Source organism: Ruditapes philippinarum, unplaced genomic scaffold (genome assembly GCF_026571515.1).
Source record: "Ruditapes philippinarum isolate M1 unplaced genomic scaffold, ASM2657151v2 ctg10694_1_1_1_1, whole genome shotgun sequence".
Classification (NCBI taxonomy): domain Eukaryota; kingdom Metazoa; phylum Mollusca; class Bivalvia; order Venerida; family Veneridae; genus Ruditapes; species Ruditapes philippinarum.
The window spans coordinates 190-22,463 of record NW_026860447.1 but is presented as its reverse complement, the minus strand read 5'-3'; positions in this window follow the sequence as shown (position 1 = coordinate 22,463).

Genomic DNA, 22,274 nt, shown 5'->3' with positions numbered 1-22,274 from the left:
GAAAATTGAAAGAAAACTGTCAATTTTGTGTAAAGTTTGATGTTTAGTTAAGCCGCATTTTTCGGCTTTTTAAAGCAGCTTATTAAAAAAATTCCTGAAATAAATTTTTGATTTTCTTCTATAAACGTCCTTTAAAATGTATACTCAGTCTAAATGACTTAAAAAATAGGGGTTCACCGACTCAATTTTTTTCGGTGCACATGATTTTATTTCCCCCACCCCTTTCGATATACGTCACGCTGTCACAGGGCGTTTGTTATTTTGTTTGTCATTAAAAAGATCGCCCTGCGTCAAAATCCCAATTTATACAGCATTTCATGTGATTATGACCACTGCGGAATATATATGGATACAATAAAGGGTACGGAACTCCGTATATTATAGATAGACAGGTGAAAATAATGAAATTTGAATATGTAGATGTACGAGACCATATATCATGCAATAAGTATATGACTAATATACAGAGATCCATACACTCGTAATATTTACAGGAACTTTGTTTAAAGTCTGTATTTGTATATAAAAACATAATAAAGATGTACTTCAGAATTACCCAATTTCTACAAGAGGAAAGAAATAATAGTCTGATCTGACATTTGTCAGAATAACATTAAATGTTTGAAACGTTGGCTCAGTGGTTGTTGGATTACAGAGGTAGCATGTTGGATTCTACAAGTAGATAAATATCTTTAATATATTTTCTCCCGTTTTGCTTATCATTTTAGAATATCATAATGTTAAAAATAACGATTAATTGAAGATTCACCAAAAACGCTATATTAAAATCATTACTATCAAAACAGCCTTTGCAAAATATTCATTATTCACTGTATAGCCAAATTTATGGAAGAAATTATTTTGAACATGAAATTTAAAACAAAAAGTTTTTTAAACATGAATTATAATGAAACAGTTTTACTACACATCTGCGATTGTTAAATAGAACATATATAGCGAACCAGACTTGAGTCTTGAGCTAGATGCTGCACAAAAGAGTGTTGCGTTGTAAATCTTTATACAAAAAAGAAAATTCAATATATATTGCCATTTTTTGTCTGTACATATTACAGATACTGTACATTTTAAATGCTCTATTCACTGACCATTTAATCAGTACGACGTCAATTTCTTTACATGCGTCTGTTTACAATTCCTTATGAACTTATTAATCATGCTTAAAAACAAGAAGATAATTTATTGTTTGTTTTGTCGTACATTTTTTTTTCAGCAAACATAAACGTCACAAAATGGAAAGGCGATAATAAATTCAATAAAATTGCACTTCGGCCAAGGCCTGATAGTTAACTAGACAATTGCATGTCTAGCAAGTTTCGTGTAGTAACACTGCTGACAGTTCCTTTTTGCTCTAGTTGCATGTTATATTAAAAATGTACTTGTATTTTAGAGACTTTACTAGCCTGGGTTCTAGTCTTTGCTTCTATTCAGAAAATCGACTATATAAAAAAAATAATCAATCAGAAATTGTGACGTGTTCATACTAGCGCGTATGTTATGAATAAGTAAAATAAAATATCAACCCCTAAATCCCTGGCTAACATTTTAAATTTAAGCATTTTCAATGGAACATTAATGTTGTTATTGTTTTATATGTATAAGTAAAACTCTAGAACAATTCTCCTTGTAACCTGAACATTAGTGCCGCACTTTGAAGTCTCAAACGTTTCTGCATACGTCGATTCATTATTTTGTTACAAAATTACTGAAGGGGTGGGGGAAATAAAATCACGTGTGACCCCCTACTTTTTTTTAGTTATTATGACTAAGTATACATTTTAAAGGACCTTTAAAGAAAAAAATCAAAAATTTATATCAGGAATTTTTAAATAAAACGCTTTAAAGCCAAAAAATGGTCAAAATTTACACAAAATTGACAGTTTTCTTTCAATTTTTCAAACATTTTTCGACGTAAAACGATAAATTTTATATCAACTTAAAGGAAAAAATAATTACTGTTGAATGCAATAGAATTTCAGATATTTTGTCCGCCTATTGTGTTGTGATATCTGTAACAGTTGCCAAAGATATGCAACGACGTCATGTTTTTTTTTGTCAAGGTCCCTGTGACCTTGACCTTTGACCCAGTGACCTCAAAATTAATAGGGGTCACCTTATAGTCATGATCAACATCCATGCCAAATATGAAGACTGTGGGTCAAAGGAATCTTAAGTTAATGGGTGGACAAACTTTTTGAAGTCAAAGTCCCTATGACCTTGACCTTTGATCCAGTGACCTCAAAAACAAAAGGGGTCATCTACTAATCATGACTAACCTCCATTCCAAATATGAAGACTGTGGGTCATAGGAATCTTAAGTTATTGGGCGGACAAGCTTTTTGAAGTCAAGGCACCTGTGACCTTGACCTTTGACCTGGTGACCTCAAAATAAATAGAAGTCATCTACTAATCATGACTAACATCCATGCCAAATATGAAGACTGTGGGTCAAAGGAATCTTAAGTTATAGGACAAGCTTTTTGAAGTCAAGGCCCCTGTGACCTTGACCTTTGACCTGGTTACCTCAAAGTCAATAGGGGTCATCTACTAATCATGACTAACCTCCATGCCAAATATGAAGACTGTGGGTCAAAGGAATCTTAAGTTATTGGGCGGACAAGCTTTTTGAAGTCAAGGCCCCTGTGACCTTGACCTTTGACCTCAAAGCCAATAGGGGTCATCTACTAATCATGACTAACCTCAATGCCAAATATGAAGACTGTGGGTCAAAGGAATCTTAAGTTATTTGGCGGACAAGCTTTTTGAAGTCAAGGCCCCTGTGACCTTGACCTTTGACCTGGTGACTTCAAAGTCAATAGGGGTCATCTACTAATCACGACTAACCTCAATGCCAAATATGAAGACTATGGGTCAAAGGAATCTTAAGTTATTGGGCGGACAAGCTTTTTGAAATCAACGCCCTTGTGACCTTGACCTTTGACCTAGTGACCTCAAAATTAATAGGGGTCATCTACTAATCATGACTAACCTCCATGCCAAATATAAAGACTAAGGGTCAAAGGAATCTTAAGTTATTGGACGGACAAGAAAAAACCGACGGCCGGCCGGCCGGACGGACGGACAGACGGACAAGCTGATTCCAGTATACCCCCCTTACAAATTTGTTATGCGGGGGTATAAATATGGTCAACTTTCTGCATGCCAATTTTCAAGACAGTACTCGAAAGTTCCCAAAGTTCTACCTTAAGTTTTTACTAGATACATATAAGGAACAAGAGCTGTCGGTAGGACAGCAACGCTCGACTATTCTTAGTGCTTGATAGTAAAAAAAAATGCTTGATATAGTTACCTCCTCCTGTTTACAGGTTGGGGTCATGATGGTGAACAAGTGTGCAAAGTTTCAAAGCCATATGTCAATGGACTTTGAAAATATTTGAACTATTACAAAAACTTTAACGTAAATTCTAAGTCCAAAAAGGGGCATAATTCTGTGAAAATGCTTGATAGAGTTACCTCCTCTTGTCTACAGGTTGGGGTCATGATGGTGAACAAGTGTGCAAAGTTTTAAAGCCATATGTCAATGGACTTTGAAAATATTTGAACTATTACAAAAACTTTAACGTAAGTGGTTACGCCGACGCCGACGCTCGGGGTACTACAACAGCTCTACTTATTTTTATCGAATAGTCGAGCTAAAAATTATGACCCCCAGGGCGGGGCTAATTTTGACACTAGAAGTAAAACTTGAACAACTTTGGTAGATTACCTATAGATGATATCATATACTGAAAATCAAAGCTCTAAGCCTTGTATCTTCAGACAAGTTTTTACTATATGTACATATAGTAACTCAATGACCCCCGGGGCAGAGCTAATTTTGACCCCCAGGGCTATAATTTTGCCAATCTTGGTAGAGGTCTACCAGACAATGCCTTATGCAAAATATCTATGCTCTAGGCTTTGTGGGGTTTACAAGAAGATTTTTTTAATTTATTCTTATAATTCTTTTTGGTTGCCATTGCAACCAGATTTCTGCATGGAATGGAACTCTTTGAACAATTTTGGAAGCCCTTCACCCAAGGATCAATTCTGCCAAGTTTGGTTGAAATTGGACAAGTGGTTTTTCACAAAAGATTTTTTAGTATATATATAATTTATACAGTCCAACTTGCCCATGCGACCATGTGTATTAAGCGACTTTTGTCTTAAAAGAACCACTTTAAATTCCCACCGATCATTTTCACCCTATATCTTACATGTATTAAGCGACTTTTGCTCAACGCCACCAGCGACCGCTGATTAGTCACCTAATTGAGATCAATCTTTTCATTAAACGACCACTTTTACCTGTCAAGTAATTGTGTTTTTAGAGAACGCCACCTCGTAATGTCACAAGTGTCAACAATCAAAACACAACAAATAAATGTGTGAAAAACTCTATTTCCCAAACCATTTTAGCGTATGCAAATGAAGTTAAGTATACGTGTAACGTGTATTATCCAATAATATCGGATAAACAATTCAATGCTTCGCCCCTACTGAGAAAGTGTTTACGCCTCGCTTGTTGACATCTGGACTGCATTGAATTGACCTTGAACTTGATCAGCAATTAAATTAATCGTAACAAGTAGATGAAGTTTGTTTATTTCAAATGAAAAAATGCACAACAGAAAACATCTTCACTAATAAGGTTTTAGTGTTGGAGACAAGGGAAGGAACAACAACAAAGGAGAAGTTAATAAAATTCTGGAAAAAATGTGAAACATGTACTTAATGGATCAAAACTGTTTTGTCAATCGGTATCAGAAAGTTATTTTTGTATTTTCTGATCGCAAGATCATTAATACATAGCTAACATCCACGGTCTAACACAAAATTTCCTAACAGACCTAACCACGCAAAGTAGATCTCACTCAGAACTGCTTATAAACCAGCAATTTAAAAGACAGAATAATTTTTAATGTAGGCATTTAACAAATTACAGTGCATTGAAAGTTCAGATTAGTCAATAGAAATATGAGGTTGCAATCACAAATTTCGCGGATGAATATCATTTTAATCAATGAAAATGCTATTTTTAGCTATGTCGATAACTGAATACTCCAGGGCGTAGTACACAAATAAATCTGACTGCCGAGTAGTGGAATATATACATGTCAGACTGTTTTGGCGAGAAGATTTTCACTAAATTATTTTTATCAGTGTTAAACAGGTTTATCGTGAACAAAAAACCTCGAAATTGATAAGGATTACAAGCACGAAATGGAAATTCTCAATTTAGAATTACAATGTATTTGTTTTTATTCAGGCTACATATTACGTATTCCTTCACCGTGGTGCAGGGGTAGCGCGCTCGTTTAGGGTGTGAGAGGTTTGGGGTTCAAATCCTAGTCGTGGCAACTTTTTTTAAGTTTTTTTTTAAGGAAGTAGCCACGATATGCAAAAAAAATGAACATAAATGATTTTTTGATGCAACTCTAATCATGCAAAATTCCATATGTATCAATCTAAAACTGTTATAGAAAAAAAATCTTATAAAAATAAACTTATATAGGAAAATATATACAGATAGTCAGTATGATTTAGATTGCAAATATCAGAAAATACCACAGAGCTTGCAGGCCTTTGATTAACATTTGCATCCATTTAGATTATCGGAACGTACTTATTATTCAACAATAATATAACAAGAGCCGGTTGAACCGGGTGATGCTCCCCAAATAGGTTTTGGGCACAGGAAGGTATACCTCTTGTTGTGTCAGAGTTATGCCACATACAAAGTTCAAAGTGTAAAAACAGCCCAAATATTGTGCACAACACATTGTCTCAATATGGTGATCATTTTTGTGAAATAGTTGTAAAAGCCGACTTCAAATAACGAAGTAATGCGCCGGACACGATTTTGCTGCAAGGTCATGCTGTGACATTGACCTTTAAGGCAGGGATCCAAATGTTGCATGCGGCACGTCATTTCAATTTGGTGATCATCTCTGTGAAATAGTTGTTAAATCCGACTTCTAGTAATAAAGTTATGGGCCGGACACGATTTTGCTGCAAGGTCATGCAGTGACCTTGACCTTCAAGGTAGCGACTCAAATGTTACTTCGTGACACAATGTCTCATTGTGGTGATCATTTCTGTGAAAAAGTTTTAAAATCCGACTTCAAATAACAAAAAAATGGGCCGGACACGATTTTGCTGCAAGGTTATGCTGTGACCTTGACCTTCAAGGTAGCGACCCAAATGTTGCGCGCGACACATCGTCTCAAAATTGTGATCATTTCTGTGAAATATTTTTAAAATCCGACTTCAAATAATGAAGTAATGGACCGGACACGATTTTGCTGCAATGTCATGCTGTGACCTTGACCTTCAAGGAAGCGACCCAGATGTTGCGCGCAACACATCGTCTCAATATGGTGATCATTTCTGTGACATATCTTTAAAATCCGACTTCAAATAACAAAGTTATGGACCAGACACGATTTTGCTGCAAGGTCATGCTGTGACCTTGACCTTCAAGGTAGCGACCCAAATGTTGCATGCGATATGTCGTCTCAATATGGTGATCATTTCTGTGAAAAAGTTTTAAAATCCGACTTCAAATAACAAAGAAATGGACCGGACACGATTTTGCTGCAAGGTCATGTTGTGACCTTGACCTTCAAGGTAGCGACCCAAATGTTGCGTGCCACACATCGTCTCAATATGGTGATCATTTCTGTGAAATATCTTTAAAATCCGACTTCAAATAATGAAGTTGTGGACCGGACACAATTTTGCTGCAAGGTCATGCTGTGACCTTGACCTTCAAGGTAGCGACCCAAATGTTGTGGCGACATATGGTGATCATTTCTGTGAAATAGTTTTAAAATTCGACTTCAAATAACAAAGTAATGGGCCGGACACGAATTGGAGACATACATACGTACGTACGGACGGACAACCCTACGACTATATGCTCCCCCTAAATGTTTTCGGGGAGCATAAAAATGAAGCTGAAAAGAATTCCCACAGCATATGAAAGATGTCATTTATAAATTTTGACTTTTATATCATGCTGACTGTCTTAAGAGACCGTTTCATTAAGCGACCGTTTTGGGTGTTTCCCTTGCACGGTCAATTAATAAAAGTTTGACTGTATAACACACATACAAACACACACACAGGTGGATTGCTATATCCAACCGCATCGCAGATGCTGCAGTCACATAACTAGAAATGTGTCCATAGGACACGGGTGCCCCCACCGCGCCATTCTTCTGTCAATCTTATGACTCTAGGGCAAATATTTTTTGAAAACTAAAAATCTTTTACTTATTAAAAGGCAAGAACTTTACAAATACTGAATAAATCCACAAGCAAACCCCAAGGTGCATAAGTACACATGCTGACCAACATTCTTGTAAACTTTCAGGCCTACAAGTGAAATACTTTTTGAGCTATGCATGAACAAGTTGAAAATTGCAAATTTATACTACTGTTAATCAAGGGCAATAACTCTAACAAAACTGAAAAAATCCACGTGCAAAGTCTCAGGTTCATCGCTTCACAAAGATGTGAATCAATATTCCTGTAATTTAATGATGTTGATCATTATTCCTGTAAAGTTGGTTGAGTCTAACTCAAGCACTCAAGGAACAAATAACAACATAATGAAACGGTTTTTACTAAGTCAAGGGTAATAACTCTACAAATACTGGATAAATCCACAAGCCAAACCCCAGGTGCAAAACTAAGTATGCTGAGCAACCTTCCGGTAAAGTTCAATGACTCTATGTCAAACCCTTTTTAAGTTAAATGCGACACATGTTGAAAATTGCAAATTATTTCTAAGTCAAGGGCAATAACTCTAAAACACTAAATAAATCCTGACGAAAATACCCAGGTGCACAACTACACATGCTGATCAACATTCCTGTAAAGTTTTATGACTCTTATGTCAAATTCTTTTTGAGTTACATGTGACACAAGTTGATAAAATTGCAAAATTTTACTAAGTCAAGGGCAATAACTCTAAAAATACAAAATATATCCAGACAAAAATACCCAGGAGCACAGCTACACATACTGATCAACATTCCTGTAAAGTTTCATGACTCTAGGTCAAAAACTTTTTGAGTTACATGCGACACATGTTGAAAATTGCAAAATTTTACTAAGTCAAGGGCAGCAACTCTAAAAATACTAAAAATATCCAGACGAAAATACCCAGGTGCACAACTAAACATGCTGATCAACATTCCTGTAAAGTTTCATGACTCTAGGTCAAAAACTTTTTGAGTTACATGCGACACAAGTTGAAAATTGCAAAATTTTACTAAGTCAAGGGCAATTACTCTAAAAATACTAAAAATATTTAGACGAAAATACCCAGGTGCACAACTACACATGCTGATCAACATCCCTGTAAAGTTTCATGACTCTACATGAGACACAAGTTGAAAATTGCAAAATTTTACTAAGTCAAGGGCAATAACTCTAAAAATACTAAAAATATCCAGATGAAAATACCCAGGTGCACAACTACACATGCTGATCTACATTCCTGTAAAGTTTCATGACTCTAGGTCTAATACTTTTGAGTTACGTGAGACACAAAAGTGAACGGACGGACGGACGGACGGACGGATGGATTGATGGACGGACGGACAAGGGTAATCTAAATGCCCGCCACTAAAGTGGGGGCACAAAAAGACAAATTATACAGGTAATAGTATAAATATATATTGTCAAATCATATTGAAAACAGTTACAAATAACCTTTCATTTTCCAAATGACTGTACTAAAACAAACAAAAGCAGTGAAGTTTATGTTCAAATGTTAGTAAGAGTGGAAAAACTTTGCATACTGAGCTTACTCATACATGCCATAATGTCCCGGATGTCTAGAAAAGTCCCGGAAATAAGGTGTCTTTATATAATATGTGCCCTTTCCAACAAACAATTATCGGCAATAACTTTTATCAATTGAAAGATTAATTGTTTACCCCCTGTGGCTTCCTGAGCGAAGGTGTCATACACTGTAATTAACAACTGGCCAGTATAAATTTAATCCGCCTGCAGGCAGGTATTAGTGGTCAAACACCGTGAAAATTACTGCTAAATATGAGGTGATGAAATCTACAAGGTTAGGAATTGCTCTGCTTGTAAGAAATGATATCTCTAAATATATTAACATAAAAGAATCAGAAAGTAAATTGGCACTATGGTTTACCATATCTAAAGAATTATGTAATCTAGAAACAGACATACTATGCGCAGTAGTCTATATACCACCATATAATTCTATTTATGCTGTAGATGAGCCTTATATAGAAATTCAAGAAGAACTAAACGTTTTCTCTAGAAGTTATGATTCAATATGCTTGTTTGGAGATTTCAATTCTCGAACTAAAAGTCTAAAAGATTATATATCGCTCGATACCGAACTTTTAGAAAGTCAGCATCTGGATGATATCGCTTAAGAATATGAATTAGAAATGAGCAGATTTGATAGTTCTTTATACGTACATAAGTTGCGGGTAAATTGCGACAAAACTTTGAATACATATGGAAGTAAGCTTATTGATTTTTTAAATCTTAATAACTTATATATACTTAATGGCCGTACTACTAATGACATGCCTGGAAAAGTTACTTGTAAAGGCCTGAGTACAGTTGATTATTTTATTTGTAACTCGGAAATATTCAAGTATGTAATATCCCTACAGGTATGTGATTTTTGCCCGTTATTTTCAGACGTCCATAGTTCGTTCGGTTGAACTGAAATTGTCATCTAAGCTAAATAATCTAATCAAAACACAGTGCGACGAGTCTCCGACTGTAAGCTTTGGGATCAAAAAAGGGCTGATAACTTTATCAATATCATTGATCAAAATAAAATACAAATGTTTAACAGCAGTCTTGATAACATTATATTAAGTGACGACATCAGTCAAAATGATCTAAATATGTTAGTGAACGAAATATCAACTCTTTTCAACGATACATCACGTACAGCGTTTGGCTATAAATTAAATTATAATAATACAAATGATACACAAAGCAATAAATCTAATCCCTCATGGTTCGGACCCAAATGTAAGAAAGCTCGATGAAATTTTCATACTGCTAAATACTTACATAAACTTCGAAAAACAATGAAACAAAGGAAAATCTTAGAAGAAAAGCAAATATATACAAAAATACAATGAAGAAATTCCATGACAAAAACAAATATTCAAAGGTTTACACTTAGTTAAGGAAAATAAAAGGCAATGACTCTAGAAAATACTGGAAAATTCTAAAAGGCAAAAAGGAAAATAAAACTGAAGCAAATATAACAGATTTATTTAATTATTTCAAAGGAGTAAACTATAGTACAGGTGAAAGCAATGTAGGTGCCAATAATAATAATAATGATAATTATAGCAATAATAATAATAATAATAATAATAATAACAAGCAATTATCATAGTATTGCAAGCAATCCATAAGTCCCCTACCGGTAAGAGCCCAAGCAACATTCTGAAGGGCCATTGGCCATTCACTTAGGTTCCTATTTTAAGTAAATTTGTTGTAAATGTTCTTTAAAAGTGATCACAGGAAACAGTTTTTATGTACAGACGGACTGAAGGACACTCTAAAGTTATTTTTTAAACATCCCTGGTATCAAAATATAACATTTTTAAAATCCTATCATGATTGAAGAAGTTGGAGTAAAAATTACCAATTTCTCAAAAAAAAGTCTAAGTTCAAAAGGGGCATAATTCTGGAAATAGTCTTGCTAAAGTATTGAACACTCACAAATGTTGAGTGACAATAAGAAACATTTATATGAAGTTTGAAGTAGATACATTCAGAAAAAGAAGTTATTAAAAAAACAATGTTTTTTTCATGAAAATTTTAAGTTTCAAGGAGGTAATTCTGATAAATTTTGTGCTAGAGTTGTAAACCTTGTCACATATGATGTGGTTAATGACAAGCAACTTATATTTAAAGTTTGAAGAAAATACCTTAAGAAATAAAGAACTTATAGTGAAAAAACTTAAAAACTAGAATCAGAAATCTTGAAATTCAGTCTATTTGTTGCCATAGCAACCAGAATTTTCAACATAGGAAGACAAAAAAGGATGTGCATACTTTCCATACTGCCATCTACCCATATGTCAAGTTTCATAAACATATTTTCAGTACTTTTTGTGTTATCACTGGATCCCGGTTATGTGTAAAATTTACCATATTTTCAGTCTATTTGTTGCCATAGCAACCAGAATTTTCAACATAGGAAGAAAAGAAAAAGACGTGCATAATCTCCATACTGCCATCTATCCATATATCAAGTTTCATAAAAATATTTTCAGTACTTTTTGCGTTATCGCGGGATCCAGGTTATGTGTAAAATTTGCCATATTTTCAGTCTATTTGTTGCCATAGCAACCAGAATTTTCAACATAGGAAGAAAAGAAAAAGACGTGCATAATCTCCATACTGCCATCTATCCATATATCAAGTTTCATTAAAATATTTTCAGTACTTTTTGCGTTATCGCGGGATCCAGTTTTGTGGACGGACGGACTGACGGACGGACAGACGGACTGACGGACGGACGGACGGACGGACAGACGGACGGAGGGTAAACCTAAAGTCCCCTCCGGTAAACCGGATATGATTGTCACGGCGAAAAAAAAAACAAAAAAAAAACACCCCCCCCCCACAAAAAAAAACCAACAAAAAAACCAGTAAAATATATTGATAAGGTATCTCCAAATAGAATTGTGTTGAATTGACATGTTTACTTGTTCAGAAGGTTTTTTAAATATCAAAATGTTACTTGTTACAAGAGCCATGTTTATATAGTAGAGCAAAAAAATTATCATTCTTGTGTACTGCATACCTCTTGAGGGAGATTTATCAATGAAGGTTCATGTTGATATCTCAAAAGCTTTTGTAGTTATGCTCTGGACAAAATTTAGTATGAAAAATAACAAAGGGCAATAACTGAAAAATAATGCACGGTAGGTTAAATGTCCTGTGTGCTGCACTCCTCGTCAATGAGATCTTTCCACCTATGAAGTTTCAAGTTGATACCTCTAACACCTTATGAGATAAGCTCCGGACAAAAAGTATGAAAAATAACAAATGGCAATAACTAACAAAATATAAAGGGTATCATTCTTGTGCACAACATTCCTCCCCAATAAATTTTATCCACCTATGAAGTTTCATGTTGACATTTCAAAGTCTTTTTTCAGAGATATGCTCCACTCAGGTGAAAAATTTAGTATGGAAAATAACAAAGGGCAATAACTCAAAAATTATGAAGGGTAGAGTTATCACTCTTTTGCACTGCATACCTCCTGAGTAAGATCTATCCACCTATGAAGTTTCATGTTGATATCTCAAAGGCTTTTGTAGTTATACCCTGGACAAAAATAAAGTATGAAAAATAACAAAGTGCAATAACTGAAAAAAAAACAATGCACGGTAGGTTATCATTCTAGTGTGCTGCACTGCTCCCCAATAAGATCTATCCACCTATGAAGTTTCAAGTTGTTACCTCTAACACTTTTTGAGATAAGCTCCGGACAAAAAGTTTGAAAAATAACAAATGGCAATAACTAAAACATTATAAAGGATAGAGTTATCATTCTTGCGCACAACATTCCTCCTCAAAAAGATCTTTCCACCTATGAAGTTTCATGTTGACATTTCAAAGACTTTTTCAGAGATATGCTCCACTCAGGTGAAAAATTTAGTATGAAAAATAACAAAGGACAATAACTCAAAAATTATGAAGGGTAGAGTTATCACTCTTTTGCACTGCATACCTCCTAAGTGAACTATCCACCTTTGAAGGTTCATGTAGATATCTCAAAGGCTTTTGTAGTTATATCCTGGACAAAATTAAGTATGAAAAATAACAAAGGGCCATTACTAAAAATAATGCATGATTAGTTATCATTCTAGTGTGCTGCACTTCTCATCAAAAAGAGCTATCCACCTATGAAGTTTCAAGTTGTTACCTCTAACACTTTTTTAGATATTCTGCGGACAAAAAGTATGAAAATAACAAATGACAATAACTCAAAAAGTATAAAGGGTAGAGTTATCATTCTTTCGCACAACATTCATCCTCAAAAATATCTATCTACCTATGAAGATTACATTGACATCTCAAGGTTTGTTTTTTTAAGTTAATTTATGCTCCACTCGGGTAAAAAATTAAGTATGAACTAGAAATGTGTCCATAGGACACGGATGCCCGCACACGCCACTGTTCTGTCAATCTTATGACTCTAGGTCAAATATTTTTGGACTACATGTGCCACAAGTTGAAAACTAAAAATCAACAAAGGGCCATAATTCTGTTAAATTGGGTCGCAGCAAAAATTCCTTCCTTTACTACCATCTACACCTGAAGGTTGTTCATCCCTGTAAGTTTAAGCAAAATCTGCCATCCAGTTTAAGAGGAGTTGCGTTCACAAAATTTCTACATAGTATATAGTGAAAAAATCAACAAAGGGCCATAATTTTGTTAAATTTGGTCGCAGCAAAAAATCCTTCCTTTACTACCATCTACACAAAAAGGTTGTTCATCCCTGTAAGTTTAAGCAAAATCTGCCATCCGGTTTAAGAGGAGTTGCGTTCACAAAATTTCTACATAGTATCTTGTGAAAAAATCAACAAAGGGCCATAATTCTGTTAAATTTGGTCGCAGCAAAAATTCCTTCCTTTACTACCATCTACACATTAAGGTTGTTAATCCCTGGAAGTTTAAGCAAAATCTGCCATCCGGTTTAAGAGGAGTTGCGTTCACAAAATTTCTACATAGTAAACAAGATATGTTTGTAAAACATGTATGCCCCCTATCGGCAGCCAATTAGTCATGTGATCAGGTTATTATGCAGGACTTCTGACCCAGTGAACAAGCAATTAATAAGTGTTATCTAGTATCTACTGGTCATGACTAGTCACAAGGTAATAATTATTGTGACCCTATAGGTTGTGTGCAGCAATTAAAGTTATTAAAATCTTACCAAATAATTTATACATAAATTTTATGAATCACAAAGGCCTCATTAATGACAGCCAAGTTGTTATATTACATAAGACCTTCAAATGTGTAAACCAAAAGCACATAAAAATTTCAACCAAGGCAACTTGAGTTGTTGAGTTATTGCTCAGAAACAGTCATTAAGTACAAGGTCACTTGACCCCAAAATCAATAGGGGTCATCTACTGGTCATGACCAATCATCATACCAAGTTTGAAGTTCCTAGGCCTAAGGGTTCTTTAGTTATTGATCAGAAACCGTTTTACCTACAAGGTCAATGTGACCTTGACCTTTGACCCCTTGACCCCAAAATCAATAGGGGTCATCTGCTGGTCATGACCAATCATCATACCAAGGTTGAAGTACCTAGGCCTAAGCCTTTTTTAGTTATTGATCGGAAACCGTTTTTACCTACAAGGTCAATGAGACCTTTACCTTTGACCCCTTGACCCCAATATCAATAGGGGTCATCTGCTGGTCATGACCAATCATCTCACCAAGTTTGAAGTCTCTAGGCCTAAGGGTTCTTTAGTTATTGATCGGAAACCGTTTTTACCTACAAGGTCAATGTGACCTTGACCTTTGACCCCTTGATCCCTAAATGAATAGGGGTCATCTGCTGGTCATGACCAATCATCATACCAAATTTGAAGTTCCTAGGCCTAAGGGTTCTTTAGTTATTGATCGGAAAACGTTTTTACCTACAAGGTCAATGTGACCTTGACCTTTGACCCTTGACCCCAAAATCAATAGGGGTCATCTGCTGGTCATGACCAATCACCATACCAAGTTTGAAGTTCCTAGGCCTAAGGGTTCTTTCGTTATTGATCGGAAACCGTTTTTTTCTTCAAGGTCAATGTGACCTTGACCTTTGACCCTTTGACCTCAAAATCAATAGGGGTCATCTGCTGGTCATGACCAATCACCATATCAAGTTTGAAGATCCTAGGCCTAAGCGTTCTTTAGTTATTGATCGGAAACCGTTTTAACATACAAGGTCAATATGACCTTGACCTTTGACCCCTTGACCCCAAAATCAATAGGGGTCATCTATCAAAAAAAATGAAAAAAGGGCCATAATTCTGTTAAATTTGGTTGCAGCAAAAATTCCTTTCTTTACTACCATCTACACATTAAGGTTGTTCATCCCTGGAAGTTTAAGCAAAATCTGCCATCCGGTTTAAGAGGAGTTGCATTCATAAAATTTCTACATAGTATATAGTGAAAAAATCAACAAAGGGCCATTATTCTGTTAAATTTGGTTGCAGCGAAAATTTCTTCCTTTACTACCAACTACACCTGAAGGTTGTTCATCCCTGTAAGTTGAAGCAAAATCTGCCATCCAGTTTAAGAGGAGTTGCGTTCACAAAATTTCTACATAGTATATAGTGAAAAAATCAACAAAGGGCCATAATTTTGTTAAATTTGGTCGCAGCAAAAATTCCTTCCTTTACTACCATCTACACATTAAGGCTGTTCATCCCTGTAAGTTTAAGCAAAATCTGCCATCCAGTTTAAGAGGAGTTGCGTTCACAAGATTTCGGGACGTACGTACGGACGGACTGACGGACGGACTGACTGACGGACGGACAAGTGCAACGCTATATGCTCCCACATTGTGGGGGCATAAAAATAACAAAGGGTTATAACTCAAAATTTAGGAATGGTAGAGTTATCACTCTGTGCATTACACACCTCCTGAGTGAGATCTATCCACCTATGAAGTTTCATGTTGATATCTCAAAGGCTTTTTGAGTTATGCTGTGGACAAAAATTGAGTTTGAAGAATAACAAAGGGCAATAATGAAAAGATATGCAGAGTAGAGTTATCAATCTTGTGCACTGCACTTTTCCTAAATATTATTTATCCACCAACGAAGTTTCAAGTTGATACCTCCACCTATGAAGTTTCGAATTGATACTTTTTGAGATATGCATCGGACAAAAATGTAGACGGACGGACGGTAGGACAGACGGACGGACGGAGACTTATTCTATATCCCCCACTGTCTTTTCGGCGGGGGGTAATAAAACATTGTCTTACTCATATCTAAAGGAAACTCAGAATTTTGCTCACAATAACGAGACATGAATTCTGAATGAAGTTTGATGTTGTGGTAAAAACTGATTTAAGGACAAAATTAAGTTATTTTACAACCTGGTATGGTGAATGTTTATTGTGAAACGCATATAGAAAAACCAAGTCTCATTTTAGAGAATTGCGCAAGAAAAATGAAATTATTAAAAAAAAAACAATTAAATTTAAGTTCTTAATTGCAAATAAAGAAACTTAGGAATGTAATGTTCAAAGACATTTTACACGTGAAAAGATTCACTCCGAGAGAGACATAGATCCGACATGAGAACACATAAGTCCAAATATGTCGTCCCTTCGTGTTTTCGCATTTTGAGGCGAAGACGCGAAAATATACGGATGGCGTAAATCAGCCACCATACATAATCCATTCAAGGCGAATTTCTCAAGCATATGTCGAAAGGATGTCCGGAAATGTGTTAATATAAAACGCTGATATTTCGTGTGTTGATGAAAATACTGTTTAGAGTCTATATGGTTTTGAAAAAAAAACCTGTTTATATGTAACTTTTCACGGAAATGGGCTGTACAATGATTGCGTGAAAACAATAAAATGTCGGCTGTAGAAATCGAAAGGCATATTGTCACGTGACTTTTGCCCATGCTACCGAAAACTACCCATCACGCCGTGAAGTTCTTGAAGACTAAGGGTCAAAGGAATCTTAAGTTATTGGGCGGACAAGCTTTTTGAAGTCAAGGCCCCTGTGACCTTGACCTTTGACCTAGTGAACTTACAAGCAATTATCATAGTATTGCAAGCAATCCATAAGTCCCCTACCGGTTCTGAAGGGCCATTAGCCATTCACTAATGTTTCAATTTTTCTATATTTTAAGTATATTTGTTGGAAAAGTTCTTTAAAAGTGATCACAGGAAACAGTTTTTATGAACAGACAGACAGACGGACTGAAGGACACTCTAAAGTTAATATTTGAAACATCCCTGTTACCAAAATATAACATTTTTAAAAGCAAAATTCTTAAAAAGGAGATAACTCTTGAATTAAAGATGCAATTTCATAAAAAAAATTCAGCTCTTTTTGACTAATCACAAATATTGTTATATTTGCCATGTTTTAAGCCTATTTTTTGCCAAGGCAACCAATATTTTTTCAAAATAGGGAGAACAGATAAGACATGCATAATCTCAAGACTGCCATCTACCCATATGTCAAGTTTCATAAAAATATTTCCAGTACTTTTTGAGTTATCACTGGATTCAGTGTATGTGTAAAATTTGCCATATTTTCAGTCTATGTGTTGCCATAGCAACCAGAATTTTCAACATAGGAAGAAAAGAAAAAGAAGTGCATAATCTCCAGACTGCCATCTACCCATATTACAAGTTTCATAAAAATATTTCTATTACTTTTTGCGTTAACACAGGATCCAGTTTATGTGTAAAATTTGCCATATTTTCAGTCTATTTGTTGCCATAGCAACCAGAAATTTCAACATAGGAAGAAAAGAAAAAGACGTGCATAATCTCCAGACTGCCATCTACCCATCTTTCAAGTTTCATAAAAATATTTCCAGTACTTTTTGCGTTATCACTGGATCCAGTTTATGTGTAAAATTTGCCATATTTTAAGCCTATTTGTTGCCATAGCAACCAGAATTTTCAACATAGGAAGAAAAGAAAAAGACGTGCATAATCTCCATACTGCCAGCTATCCATATATCAAGTTTCATAAAAATATTTTCAGTACTTTTCAAGTTATCGCGGGATCCAGTTTTGTGGACGGACGGACTGACAGACAGACAGACGGACAGACAGACAGACAGACGGACAGACAGACAGACGGACGGAGGGTAAACCGAAAGTCCCCTCCGGTAAACCGGTAGGGGACTAAAAATCAATAGGGGTCATCTACTAATCATGACTAACCTCCATGCCAAATATGAAGACTAAGGGTCAAAGGAATCTTAAGTTATTGGGCGGACAAGTAAAAACCGATGGACGGACGGCCGGACGGACAAGCTGATTCCAGTATACCCCCCTTACAACTTTGTTGTGCGGGGGTATAATTAGTATTGTGTATAACTTTTATGACAAATTATATGACATTTATAGCTACTTTCTCCTAGTAATAAATATCTTACATTCTGTTCAAGCAATATTTAAATGTTGTAAAATTAAGGTTAGCAGTTTCTTAAGAAGTTAAAAAATATTGTTTCTAGGGCAAAATATGTGTATAATTAATTTTGATATTGTCTAGTAATTATAGTCTGATCTCAATTTGTATAAATGCCTCGTTAACTTTTTTTGACATTATCCTCATATTACATGTTGTATGCATGTTTGAGCGAATAAAAGATGTGTTGTTGTTGTTGTTGTTGGTAAACAACATGGCTAATTGTCATTACTTAACATAGCTTTATTCTAATTTAATTTGCAATTTGTAAATACCAGTAATATTGGTTGCATGCCACTATGTTAATAAAAAAAATATGTTTGCTGATCAATCATTCAATGCCCCATCTTCAAATGAAAAGTGTCGAGGACATGAGTCTAAAAATATCAGAATATTTTATAAGCCTAAAAGGGGCATAACTTGTGTTATAATTCAATGGAATTGTAGAATTTTCGTCATCTCAGCTTGCTTGGTTTAAACATATTATTATTCAAGGTAATATATACATGTTAATAATTTACAATTTAAGCAGAAAGCAATTGGACCGAGCTTGCTTGTTACCATTCATATAAATTTAAAGTTTCAAGTAAATATCTGTTTTGGTTTAAGAAGTATTATAGTAAATAAATTTAAAGACATAAAAATGACCTTAATTTGTCAAAAAACAATACAAAGTTATCCCCCACCTATTTTAGTTATGAAACTTGACCTGCATATCTTACTTGCGACACTTTGTATATATTTGAAATTTCAAATGGTTATCTGTTCTTGTTTTAGAAATATTCAAGTACCTGTTTAAAATTATGAACATTTTCTAAGTCAATTTTTGACCTTCAAGTGTGGCCTTGACCTTAACCTGGCCCAAGGGTAAGATGGGTTCTGCACATTGCCCAGTTGGGGTGAACATTTTACCCCAGGGCTTTTATTTGAACAAACTTTGTAGACACTTACTAGAAGATGTTTCATGCTTAATATCTAAACTCTAGCTATTTGGGTTTTATAAAAGAAGAATTTAAGTTTTTGCTATACACATATAAGGAAAATCAATGACCCCCAGGGGCTGGGCCAATTTTGACCCCAGGTCTTTAATTTGAACAAACTTTGTAGACACTTACTAGAAGATGTTTCATGCTTAATATCTAAACTCTAGCTATTTGGGTTTTTTCAAAGAAGATTTTTTTAAGTTTTTGCTATACACATATAAGAAAAATCAATGACCCCCAGGGGCTGGGCCAATTTTGACCCCAGGGCTTTTATTTGAACAAACTTGGTAGACACCCATTAGAACATGTTTGATGCTAAAAATCTTAGCTCTAGCTCTTTTAGTTCTTTAAAAGAAGATTTTTTTAAGTTTTTACTATATGCATATAGGGAAAATCAATGACCCCCTGGGGCGGGGCCAATTTTGACCCCAGGGCTTTTATTTGAAAACACTTGGTAGACACTTACTAGAAGATGTTTCATGCCAAATATTTAAGCTCTAGCTCTTAGGGTTTTTTTAAAAGAAGATATTTAAAGTTTTTTCTTTCGGTTGCCATGGCAACCAGAGTTTTGCATGGAATTAAATTCTTTGAACAATTTTTAAAGGTGACTACCAATGGAACATTCCTGTGAAGTTTGGATATAATTGGCCTGGTGGTTTATGAGGAGTTGTCATTTAAAGTAAAAGTTTACGGACGACGGACGAAATGCGATCACAAAAGCTCACCCTTTCACTTTGTGACAGGTGAGCTAAAAATTTAAGTTACATAAACATTATTATGGAAATTATCTCCATTAGGCCCTCTACACACATACCAAGTGTCATCAACCTAGCTTTTGTATTTTTGAGTTATTCCTGGATCCAGTTAAATTGCTTAGTTATCACTGACTTCCATTATTGCAACCACAATGGAAAAAATACAAGAGTGATCAGTGATCACATGTTTCTCCTGATGAATGTCAACAGTTGTACTGTCTCAGGTTTATTTTCACTTTGTAGCATGTCAGAATTACTGTAAAGTGAAGACACAATACTCAAACACATGCCAAAACATGTTTTGTACATGTATTTATTTAAGGGCGATTACTCAGCCAAAAATGATTCATTCACAACAGATGAATACATTAGATATGTACATGAAATACTGATTAATAATTGCCCAAGTAGTATAAGAGAAGTAGTCTGGACAAACTTCGAAAAAAAAACTTTAAAGGGCTATAACTTGAAATATAAAATTCTGATAATATAAAATGCACAAGTAGACTTTGTACAGTGAAAGTTGAGAAAACCCGACCTGAGAAAATTGGAACTCTCTAAATACCAGACAATAAATTCAGTCCCAAATGTTCCCTTCATTAAACTAAATTGCATTAAACATTGACAATACCAGTATCTGTATAAACCGAATTGGATGGTTGATAGGGGACCATGAAAAGCCAATTATATTAATGCCAAAATGCACGAGGAATTGGTAAGTTAAAATCAGTATAAATAAAAAATAGAGTATTCTTATACTGCGTTGCTTTAGTATATTCATTAAAAAAAAATCAATGCAATGGATAAGACATTTATGGGTGCCAAATTCTATTCCATCGCCAAAAAATATTTCCATGATAGCTTTCTATAAGTGACCAAATTGAATTAATTAAAGACAGTGAAACTTTGCCGAGACCTTTAAATAAGGCATCGGCACTATTTACAGTATGAGAAGGGGGCATTATTAAAAATAAACAAAGTAAGCTAATGTACGCTAAATCACTATCCAGTACCTTAATGTAAATATATGGGGATATACTAGGACTGTATCATTATGAGGTAACTGCTGTTCGTTTTAAATCAAAATTTTATTGTATTTAAATGTAACTAGAACTCCGCGAGTCGGATGTGTCGCCTTGTGAACAATATAGTTTAGGAGAAATGGCCAGGACAAAAATGAAATTTGAAAATCAACAAAAGGCAATAACTCAAAAAACAAGAGGGCCACGATGGCCCTGAGGTAGCTCACCTGTACAAAGGCACCCGGAGCGGGGCCAGTTTAAACCCCAGGGCTTTTATTTGAACAAACTTGGAAGACACCCATTTGAAGATGTTTCAAGATGTTAAGTTTTTACTACACACATATAATGAAAAACAAGAGGGCCATGATGGCCCTGAGGTCGCTCACCTGTAAACCCCAGGGCTTTTATTTGAACAAACTTGGAATTAAGACACCCATAAGAAGATGTTTCATGATGTTAAGTTTTTGCTATACACATATAAGGAAAAACAATGACCTTCTCCCCCTCTACCCCTCCGGGCAGAGTTAATTTTAACCCAAGGGCTTTTACTTAAAAAACTTGGTAGACATCCATAGGAAGATGTTTCATGCTAAACATCTAAGCTCTAGCTCATTGGGTTTTTTAAAAGAAGATTTTTTAAGTTTTAACTATACACATATAGTTAAAAACAATGACACCCCTGGGGCGGGGCCAGTTTTGACCCCAGGGCTTTTATTTGTACAAACTTTGTAGACACTTATTAGATGATGTTTCATGCTTAATATCTAAACTCTAGCTATTTGGGTTTTTTCAAAGAAGATTTTTTTAAGTTTTTGCTATACATATATAAGGAAATCAATGACCCCCGGGGCGGAGCCAATTTTGATCCCAGGGCTTTAATTTGAACAAACTTTGTAGACAGTCACTAGAAGATGTTTCTTGCATAATATCTAAACTCTAGCTATTCGGGATTTTTTCAAAGAAGGTTTTTTTAAGTTTTGCTATACACATATAAGGAAAATCACATGACCCCCGGGCGGGGCCAATTTTTGACCCAGGGCTTTTATTTGAACAAACTTAGTAGACAACCATTAGAACATGTTTCATGCTAAATATCTTTAGCTCTAGCTCTTTGAGTTCTTTAAAAGAAGATTTTTAAGTTTTTACTATATGCATATAGGGAAAATCAATGACCCCCGGGGCGGGGCCAATTTTTTGACCCAAGGGCTTTTATTTGAACAAACTTGGTAGACACCTATTAGAACATGTTTCATGCTAAATATTTTAGCTC